The sequence below is a fragment of the Rhinolophus ferrumequinum genome, chromosome 6, assembly GCF_004115265.2.
Source record: "Rhinolophus ferrumequinum isolate MPI-CBG mRhiFer1 chromosome 6, mRhiFer1_v1.p, whole genome shotgun sequence".
Lineage (NCBI taxonomy): Eukaryota > Metazoa > Chordata > Mammalia > Chiroptera > Rhinolophidae > Rhinolophus > Rhinolophus ferrumequinum.
In genome coordinates, this window is record NC_046289.1 from 31912594 (window position 1) to 31923953 (window position 11360).

The window sequence follows — 11360 nt, forward strand, 5'->3', positions numbered from 1 at the left end:
ACAGAGACCAAGAGCAGCCGGGTAATCCCTACTCTCACAGAATGCAGAAATCAATGAATACTTTCTATTTTATTTTATGAATGTGAAATATATCATAAATGCAAGTGTAAAATACTATACATATGTACAGTTTAAGGAATAATAAACACCAGCTTTTTAACTGTTTAAATACTTTTTGCTGCCTATGTATACATTTTCTGTTATATTTTAGTTTTGCCTGTGCTTTACATAATGGAATCATACGCTTAAGTATTTTTCTCTGTGATAGCTTTTATCCCCCCTCAGCGTGTTGAGATTCTCATCCATATTTGTGCCTAGTTCATAGCTGTAGTTCATCCTTTTTCACCGCTGTATAGTAGTGTATTGTTTGAATATACCACAGTTTTATCATTTGATGTTTCCAGTGTGTTGCTATTATGAACAGTGCAGTTAAGAAACTCCTGCGTATGCCTACTGGTGTATGTACAAATGTTTCTCTAGGATAAATGCTATCTAGGAGTGGAGTGGAATTGCTGGATCATTAGAAATGGCATTTCCAACTCTAAAGGCAATACTAAATTATTACCCGATGTCATTATCAAATTTACAGTGCCATCAGGACTGTATTAGAGTTTCTGTGGCTCCACTTTCTCACAACATCAAAAATTGACCACTTTTTAAGTTTTTGCCAATCTGGTAGGCATGAAATGGTAACTCACTGGTTTTAGGTTGTATTTCTCTGATCACTAATGAGGGTAAGAATCTTCCCAGGTGTTTATTGACCATTAAGCTCCCCCTTCTGTGAAATACCTAACTGTATCATTTGCCCACTTTCTGGTGGGTTTGTATTTCTTTATTAATTTGCCAGGCCACCCCTGTCTTATGCCAGGTTTCCATATGTCCATGGACCTGTTTCTAGCATCTGTTTTGGATTAAATTAATTTTTCACTTATTTGACTATGTAAGACTGGTCAGCTAAAAACCTATTTTCAATGAAATCTTCAGTGAATGAATTTATGAGATTCTTGAAAATACTCAGTAATCACTAAGGCTTAGTGTGCCACCAGAGGGAGCCCAAAGGGGTCGATGAATGTGCAGCATGGCATTCAAGCATACAAAGGGTAGGGGTGTCTAGCTTTCCTGAGTACTTTGAGTACTTTTTACTATTACATCAAGATCTTGGGGTTTCAAAGCATTTTTTTTTTAGTATGTCTCATCTTTCCCTCTATTATTTTACTGTTTTTATTACATTTTCCCATATCACTATGCCACAGTAAGACACATCATGAGACGAAATGACTATTGCCCATAGGACTTATAATGGCCCACCCGAGTCTCTATTCTTAGAGTGTTCCCCAGTCACCACAGTCTTGATCCTTCCCAAGACGCTGGGACCAGTCCTGAAGGTGGGAAGTTTGGTGCATTAGCTCTGGTCACTTCCTACAAATTTAGCTTGTCCTATTCTAATCCTGTTGGCCAGGACTAGTAAGGGGATTCTGCCATCTCCTAAACCCTCACTGCAAGTAACAACGTTTGTGTGTTGTTCAACTGGGTTCCCATCGGAAAACCAGTAAGTACCTCTATGACGGTGTTCCTCCAAGAGTCCAAAGTTCTGTTGTGAAACCCAGGCCAGTGTGGACCCTGTACTCTGCTCCTCAAGGCACTAACAACTAGGAATGCAGAACGACTTTCTTAGCTAGAGTGTTCGTTTTTCAATACTGCTTTCTGGGTTAGAGGCTAATCCTAGAATATGGACAGGCCACAGCACAAGCTGCTTGGCTGCTTCTCTCTTTGTTCTAGGAATCTAGAAGTTGCTAGGAATCTGAAAAATCATTGTATGTTTGATTACGATAGCTTTCCTAAAATGTTCCTTGATATATTTTCATCTATTTGTTGAACCAACGAACCTCTTTGCTATTCGCTTGGGAATGTGGCAATATAAAAGACTGAGAGAACCCCTGCCATCAGGAACTTATGGTCTAGCAGGAGTGCAAGGCATCAAATAAGCTGTAACTGGGTAACTGCTACAAAAGAAGACTCAAAGTAAGCATACAGCACAAGGACTTAACCTCAGCCAGTTAACCTTCATTACTGGACATTTGCCCTTTTTTCTAGTTTTTAAAAACTGTGCTGGTTTTATAATCTAATTTAATTTCAAGTCAATGCAAATTCTTTTTGTTGTAGGCAAAGGTGTGTTTATGTATTGTCATGCCAGGTGTCATGCGGGGTCTCAGCTCCCGCTCTCCACATAAGAACGCAGGACATGGTGAGGCCAAAAAGGAACACCCACGGAGCCATAGACGGGGAGTCATACCACTATATTCTCGCTAGTGGCTGGGCTGGAGACATAGGAAGCAGGAGCCACACTATCCACAATCTGCTGTCCGCTTCTCTGCTAACCAACCAACCAACCCCTCTTGCCAGCTGCAATACGCCATGCTAACTGCAATCCACGCTTGCTAGCTCAGCCACCATCTTCTTGCTAGCCCCCATTGTTTGTTAGGGTAGCCACAGCAGTTATATTAGTGGCCAATGGCTCACTGATTACAGCTGATGGCCATCCAATCACAGTTGATGGCCCTTTACTACCTGAGCCAGCACCTTTCCACGTGAGGCCGAGAGCCTGGAAACTGCACTCCTGGCTCTGTCCCCACATGTATGTAATCACACAATCACTTTCAAATATCCCTTCTTTCACAAAGAATTTGAGATGATGCATCATGGGAGTACTTACTAGAATTTCTGAGCTGGGGTTTCACTGATTCAATTACTGATTTAACAAGCAGACTCTAGGTGCTACAGAAGCTGATTCAGCACAGAAGGAGAAAATACGAGGGTGAGAGCTACTGCAAATCCTTAGCCAGTCTAGAATAAAGAGAAGAAAGAAAAGAGGATTGCTTGCCTACAGAGGCCAGGTGAGTGACGTGCATGGCTCTGGTTCTAGCATCTGAACCAGGGGAAGCTGGAATGTACAGAACTGGCAAGGGCCTGCCCCAGCAAAAGTTTGCCATGCAGGAATAAGGGCCCAGTGTGGCCAGAGCATCCCAATTTAGAAGAGACACTAGCATTTAGATTTTTAAATGTAATGCTAAATTTTTAATGTCAAATAACTTAAAACTTTACAAAATAATTGCACAAGCTGAATAAAACATATCTGCCTTTCTACGATCTTTGAGATGCTGCGTCTCATGATGACTTTTTAACCACGAACTAACTCATCACCTGACTTTCAAAACATGATCCAACTAGATCTTGTTCTCTTCCCCATTTTCTTCATTTCTCTCTCCATTCTACCACCAACCTTCAATCCCATCCTCATTCACTTCCTTCTAGTATTCTAAAGTGATTGACCTGAGAAAGATGTAGGTCAAAGGGCATTTTTGTCCCTGTCTTCTCAGGGAAGTTTTCTTTACAGAGGGAAGTGTAAGCAGGCAGCATAGGTGAAATGCAAGGGTTTTTTTTTTGTCGTTGTTTTTCCCCTTTTTAAAGGGAAGCCCTGACGTGTTCTACAGACTGAAAAGTTTAAAAAACGTTGTCTCAGAATGTTTTCCCTATCGAGAGAACAGTCCAACTAGAAGAGAATAATTAAAGGAGCTTATCACCGCTGCCAAATCTGTGCTTCTGTAATACTGTACAATTCCCTGCCTGTGGATAGCTGAGTATAGTAGGTACTTAACCATACAATAACAAAGAAACTGCTCCCCAGTTTATACCAGCTGTCCCAACAGCTGTTTCAATATCACAGGGATAATGCCCTACCTTCAGGCAAATAGGTATTCAAAATTTAAGATTGTAAATTCTCCTGGAAAGCTAATTCCACTCTGGATAGTTTTGTTCATGCATTAGTTAGGTGATACTAATGGCAGATAAAAATTATTAAAAATATTTCACTATTTACTGAAGATGCAAAATGAATTTGTTATTTTGTAACAATCCTGCATTAAGTCCAGATATAGTTAGAACATAGTATTTTCAAATTCTGTTTTCTCATTAGTTGTAAATGAACTCAACAATTACTATTTATTAGTAGAATTTCATATCTCCTATTGTTTCTAAAAAGCCTATCACAAATGACTGTAAATGTGAGAAATTTCAGAAAAAGAGCAAAAAGATATAACAGTGTTCCTCTTCTCTGGCAGCTTGCTCTCAGATCCATTCTTTGCCCTCCATTCCTTTTCCCTACTCTGTTTTTTATCACAAGAAATTAATTTTCCCAAACTCCCTTGCCAGATTTCTCCATAGGTTTGGCTATTGAGAAGCACTGGTGAAAGGTTAGAGGTGAGGAAGGAGGAAGGCAGGGATTTCTCCCCTATGGCTGTCTCCTAGGTAACTCCAGATCCCAGGGAACAGCTCCTTCTTCCCTTCATCCATCTTTCCCTCCCTCCCTCTCTCCCTCCTTCTTTCCAGGGGTCCTGTTCCTACTTGTCAGCCCACCCCCAGGCTCTGATGCCATCTCCTCCCACCTTCCCCTCAGCACTCACTGATGCAAACACAATGGAGCTCTTTGTAAAATAGTCTTCTAACCTTTCAGGTATGTCATTGGTCCAGTCTGTAGACTAGTATGTCAGTTTTATTTGTGACCAGACATGCCCAGATTTAGTCATATTTTCTGCCTACAACAGTTATCCCCCCAATTTTTATTATCCTGGTCTGATACCAGAAAAATCCCATTTTGCAAATTTGTTTTGCGTTACCTATATTGCCTTCCTTTAAAAATTTCTTGGAGGACAAAAGTTTAGCATTCAGTCATAAATCTGTATTTCAGTCAAATTATTACAATATGTGATTTACTAGTTAAATAGGTTTTATTTAGCCTGTAAAAGTCACGGGTATTACTTCTTTATAAAAAAACTTCAAGAGGAAACCCCACCCCTTTTTTGTACACTTTAAAATCTTTTTGTTTACATCATGTTCTTCCAACTTTTAATTTCAAATCTACAGAAAAGAGGACATTATAGTGTAATACATCTACACATAATCTTTGCCTGGATTCAATACTTGTTAGCATTTTTTCTCTCTCTGAACCATTTGAAAGTAAGTTGCAGGCATCGTGACATTTCACTGGTATTAGGTTGGTGCAAAAGTAATTGCGGTTTAAAAGGTTAAAAATAATTGCAAAAACTGCAATTACTTTTGAGTCAACCTAATAAATAGTTCAACATGTATTCCATATTTATGTCCAAGAAATATGGATAAAAAAGGGGTGCTGTAATAAATCATAAATTCCTAACTGGGGGGTTCAACGTGGGTAGTCACACCCCAGGCCTATAACTTCTTTTTTTAAAAAAATTTTAAAACAAATTTTATTACACAAAGGTTGTCACATAATTGGATATTTTTCTACTTTGTACACAATTATTCTTACTCTCCACAGAAAGGCTGCTTCTTAACTTCTCATCGGATGATGGCAAGCACTAAATCATGATTTTAACAGAATACTAGTAAAAATGCCTCAGAGATTTAAGTTGAAAGCAGTACATTGGCACATGGCTCTTGCACTTAAGTCATCAGGAATGTACAAATGTCTTTTTTCTTTTTTTTTTTTAGATTTTTATTGGGGAAGGGGAATAGGACTTTATTGGGAACAGTGTGTAGTTCCAGGACTTTTTTCCAAGTCAAGTTGTTGTCCTTTCAATCTTAGTTGTGGAGGGTGCCGTGTTCAGCTTCAAGTTTCTGTCCTTTCAGCCTTAGTTGTGGAGGGCGCAGCTCAGCTCCAGGTCCAGTTGCTGTTGTTAGTTGCAGGGGGCACAGCCCCGGAGTCGAACCAGCAACCTTGTGGTTGAGAGGACGCGCTCCAACCAACTGAGCCATCCGGGAGCTCAGCGGCAGCTCAGCTCAAGGTGCCGTGTTCAATCTTAGTTGCAGGGGGCAGAGCCCACCATCCCTTGCGGGACTCGAGGAATCGAACTGGCAACCGTGTGGTTGAGAGCCCACTGGCCCATGTGGGAATCGAACTGGCAGCCTTCAGAGTTAGGAGCACGGATCTCCAACCGCCTGAGCCACCAGGCCGGCCCTACAAATATCTTTTTATTCAGAAACACAAAATATATTATCTGTAGGCCTGGACAATGACAGCAGTAAACCATTGTATATGTCAACTGAAACCAGTAACTGATGGTTATAGTGATTTTCTTAAACACCAGCCAGCCTTTTCTCCAGTCATTTCCTTCAACTGACTCCTCTGACGTTATAGGTGAGGAGCACTGCCTGGAAGCTTCCTCTCACAGTTCCCATTAATAACGGGAAAGCACTATTCTAGTAATTAGAACACGCCACCTCCCATACCGCCTCCCATTCCTCCCATTCCAGGGTCTTTCTCTTCTTTAGGAATTTCTGTGACTACAACTTCTGCTGTAGTACACAGAGAGACCACTCCAGCAGCATCCAATAAAGCAGTTCTTACAACCTTAGTCGGATCCATGATTCCTTTTTCCCCCATATTCACAAAATCTCCCAGCACAGCGTCATAACCAACTTCTGAGGAACTTTGCATAATTTTCTCAACTATCAATGATCCCTCAACGCCTGCATTCTTAGCAATGGCATTGCAGGAATTTTGAGTGTTTTTTTTTTTAATAATTTCTATACCAATTTTTTCTTCATTAGCTGGAATTAACGAGCCCAAAGCTGGAATGCACTGAAGCAGGGCACAACCCCCTCCCAGAACAATGCCTTTCTCAAGAGCAGCTCATGTAACATTCAGGGCATCTGTTACTCTGTCTTTCTTTTCATTCACTTCAACATCACTAGTCCCAACAACCTGCAGCACAGCTACTCCATCTGAGACTTTTGCCAGACGTTCACTTAGTTTTTCCTTTTCAGATTCACTAGTTGTGATATATAACGGCTCAATGATTTCTTGAATACGTTTTTCAATCTGAGCCTTATCACCTTTCCCTTTCAAGAGCATGGCATCGTCTTTGGTCACAATGACCTCCCCAATTTTTCCTAAGTCATGAGGCTGAACATCTTCAAGATTTAGAGTCAGTCCTTCTCCAAACATTGCACCACCAGTAGCGATAGCCATGTCTTTAAGTTGGTTCTTTCTATTGTCACCAAAACCTGGAGCTTTAACTGCTACAACCTGAAGACCAACTTTTAGCCTGTTCAAAACGAGTTTACTTAGAGCTTCTGCATCAACATCTTCAGCAATTATGAGCAAGGGCTTACGGTGAGCATTGGCAATTTCAAGAGCAGGTACGATGGACTGGACACTAGAAATTTTCTTTTCACTCAATAGAACATAGACATCTTCGAATTCACACTTCTGACCTTTCATTGCATTGATAAAGTATGGAGAAATATAACCTCAATCAAACTTCATGTCTTCAATAATTTCTAATTCATCATTCCGTGTTTTTCCATCCTTTACTGTGATGACACCCTTTCTTCCAACCTTTTTCATTGCATCAGAAATGATATTGCCAATTTCTTTGTCTCCATTTGCAGAAATCGTAGCAACCTGAGCAATTTCTTCAGGGGTTGTCACCGGTTTAGACTGCTTTTTAAGTTCAGCAGTTACAGCATCAACAACTAACATCACACCTCTCCTGATTTCCACTGGATTATCACCATTACTAATCTTCTCAAAGTCTTCCTTGGCAGTAGAGCATGCCAGTACAGTAGCAGTTGTGGTGCCATCCCCAGCCTCTTCATTTGTATTATTGGCAACATCCTGAACAAGTTTAGCGCCAATATTTTTGTATTTATCTTTTAAGTCAATGGACTTTGCAACGGTCACATCATCTTTTGTAACTTTGGGACTCCCCCAACTCTGTTCAATAATCACTGTTCTTCCCTTTGGCCCCATAGTAATGGCTACAGCATTGGCTAAAAGGTCCACACCTTGAAGCATTAAGGCTCAGGCATCTGCACCAAACTTTACATCTTTGGCATATGCCCGAGTGAGACGGCGTGCCAGTACCCTGGACACTGGCCTAATCTGGCGAAGGACTTAATGTAATCGAAGGATTTCTGCAGGGCAGCAGCAGGGCATGCAAGCGGCAAGGCAAGTCAACGAATGATGGCTATATAACTCTTTAGTGGAAGGTTTTTAAGCAAGCTCTGTCCATTGTTCTTGTGCATCTAGGTTAACACACCTTTTAAATGCCAGAACTCATACCACCTGAAGGTGTAATCACCCTTAAGAAAGCACATAATCTTGAAATCTAATCCCTGCCTTGTTTCCTCCCACTCTCCTGTAATCTTCCTTACATTCCCTCCTTAATTCCACATGCATAAAGAAACTGTAAAACTGTTACTCTCCAAAGCATTTGAGATCTTGCTCTCTGGCATATGTCTGTCAGTTTGAGCTAAACAAACTCATAAAAATTCTCTACATGTTTGGACGTTTCTTTTTTCCCCCCCTTCTTCCATCTCCCCACCCACTCAGGTTCAAGCCATTGTTTCTCAGTCTAGTTGTGTAGGACACAGCTAGCTACCTGGCCCAGGCTGGTATTATTGCGCTCTCACCCACTGAAGCAGTTGGTCGCCAGCTGTCCGTAGGCCGCTCACAGCAGCTCGTGGCAGCTCTCGCCAGCTGCCGGCCACTCACGTTGGCTGTCAGCCACTCACACTGGCCACCGGCCGCTCATGGTAGCACACGGTAGCCCACGGCAGCCCACAGCAGCCCACGGCTACTCACGATGGCTACCGGCCAGACACGCTGGCTGCCGTAAATGTCTCCTTTCAATAATGTCACTCATATGTTCCTTCATCTAAGTCCAGCTTAAAAGCACTATAATGCATAAAACAATGTAAAAACCCCAAAATTGGGATGCCAGGGAGCTGGGAAAAACCAACAGCTCTCTTGGGTTTCCCATAGCTCTCTCATTTAATTTACAATCATTGTTTACCCATACAATATACCTTAAAAGTTTTTCATCACTTACTTCACAATGCTTCCCATGCAATTTCACATAAAAACAAATCTTTGAGGTGTTCTAGGGGCCCTTCTGATATATCGCGAAGTTATTCCTACATATATTGAGATTTTCACCCTTAGAACCTCAATGTTTAATAAAAACTAAGATGTAACCAATTAGCATTCTTTAGCTTAGACACTTTATAACCCCTAGAAACATTTTTCATAGACATAAAAGTCCGTTATTAGCATTAACGTATTTTTGTAAAATGCAGGCAAAATAAAGACATGTCTGTTTTATTTACAACCAACAAACTTAAGCTAGCTTTTATTTACTAAGGATTACTCTTAGATCACCAGAACTTGAAAAGCATTTGAGTTAGTTTCTATATTTCTGAGAATTTTAGAATACCAACCCTTACAAGCCCTTGCCTTTGAATTAATTTTAATAATACCACCCAGAGGTAGAAAATTATCTCACATTTACAACATACTTATATAGACTTACACAGACAGACACAAACAGAGAAAACTTGGAAACAATTTTTGTTTTGGACCTTTTTATAGTCAAGTCAAGTTCCAAATGACCTTCCCCCTTTTAAAATAAGTACAGCCATTATACAACCTCAAAGAATTGGGTCGACACCTAAATGACATTATAGGTTGACCAGTTTATCTAAATCCTCTTATTGAAGCTTCAAGAGGCCCATTAAATATATTTCCCATTCATTCTGCCTAATTTTATAGCCAGCTTTATGTAACTGGGCACATATAAATTAATTTAGACATATCAAAGGATCCTCATTTCAACCATCTTTGTATTAATGGGAGGCTGGCTGTTTGGGGCTTGTTAGCCTCAGAGGCACAATTTCCCATGTTAACTTGAGATCTGTAGTCTGAACAAACTTCTAGGAAAAACCAGCCTTTATGTGCCTGTCTCCAGACAAGCTGTATACCATGGATATCCCTATAGAATTGCTTTACACTCTAGAGGAGATTTTCCTCAGGCAACACCACAAAGATTCTTAGTCATCTAAGAATACCCAAGCAAAAGCTAGCAAGAGCTTACCATACACTGTGCTTTCCAAGACACAGCCTTCTCTTAGGCCCCTCTCTCAGGGTGAACACATTCCAGAGTGCCCTGCCCTTCTCCCCAGGGCTACACTTGTTAAAGACAGTAACGAAGATGTTATTCAAGAGGGACTACTGTGATGAAGGTTTTGTGGTAGGGGAGACAGAGCAGGTTCAACTAGAATACAAGAAGGACAATGAAGATTTAGAGCCAAGGAGGATGGTAGAGATCAGTGGATGGGGAATTACTGAGAGGAAAAATCACTAAGGAGGATTCTTGGTAGACCAACTCAACAGGATTCTTGCTGAAGGTAGGTCAAGGTGATAAGATGTCAAGGATACAGGATGAGGAGTTTGATCTGATATGGAGGGTGATTAGATACCCAGGGTGGGGGATTTTCACTAAACTGGCTCAACAGGATTCTTGCTAAAACTGGACTAAATAGCCAAGGACAGAGCCCAAACTTGGGACACAGGTGAGAAGAGGGCTGAAGGAGCCCTTCTCAGGCTTGGTCAAGGAGAATGTTGTTGTCAGTGGTTGATGTCTGTCTGACTTGATGGTTTAACTATCAGCTTTTCCTAGTCTCACACTGGGAAAATCTTAGGTTGCTTCATGTCAGCTCTTGTTGTTATTCTTGTTGCAGTTTACCTTCAAGCAGTAATTTTAGTATTTGGCAACTACTCCTATTCTTAGTGACTAGCCCAGGGCATTAAGTTGTAATAAGAATGGCTTTGAAAACAATGAAATGACTATGCTCCAAATAAATTTTAATATGCTAGAGTCTTTGTCCTGTATGTACTGGATGTCTTGTGTCAGAGTAAACAAATACGCCTAAGTGTTGAAATGAAACTCAAATAGGTTTGGGCTTGATATCCAAAGAACAGCAACACTTTCACTCCTCAGTAGGAATCTGAGTGTAAAGTAATGCCTCCTTATTTTGACAATGCTGACGGTCACATGAAGGTTAGCAAGTCCCCTCACCCTTTTGTGCAAATAGCTTACTGCAAGGAACCACTTTTGCCCCCGACTTAGATAAGACGGCTGCCTTGTTTACCTATGACAATGTCAGACATAGACCCTCCAAATTCCCTTCCCATGCTTAGCTTCAGAAATGACTAGTTGAATTGTTTTGTCTCTTCTAATCAACAGGAACAAAACAATATTAATTCAAACTTTGGCTAAGCCTCTTTCCTTTCCTCGGGACCCTGAACATTGGCCCACATGCTGAGCCCAAGCCAGCATATGGCCCCTCCTTAAGGGCAGCTCCCTGAGAAGAAGTTGGCCTCAGGGTAAAACATTCTCTCATCTACTGACCCATCACACCACAACTTTCACCCATGTCCCCACCCTGGTCCTTTCTAGCTTGTTCATTTCTCTCTATAAAAGAAACACCCTTTTTGTCCACCTCTTGAGATGCTCACAGGTCTTTGGTCCCAGGGTTCTCCT

The 11360-nt window shown here is 41.0% G+C and overlaps 1 pseudogene; it reads right to left on the reverse strand.

Moving 5' to 3' along the window:
• Positions 1-6138: 6138 nt before the first annotated feature.
• Positions 6139-7975, reverse strand: LOC117023112 (60 kDa heat shock protein, mitochondrial-like; annotated as a pseudogene).
• Positions 7976-11360: the final 3385 nt, after the last annotated feature.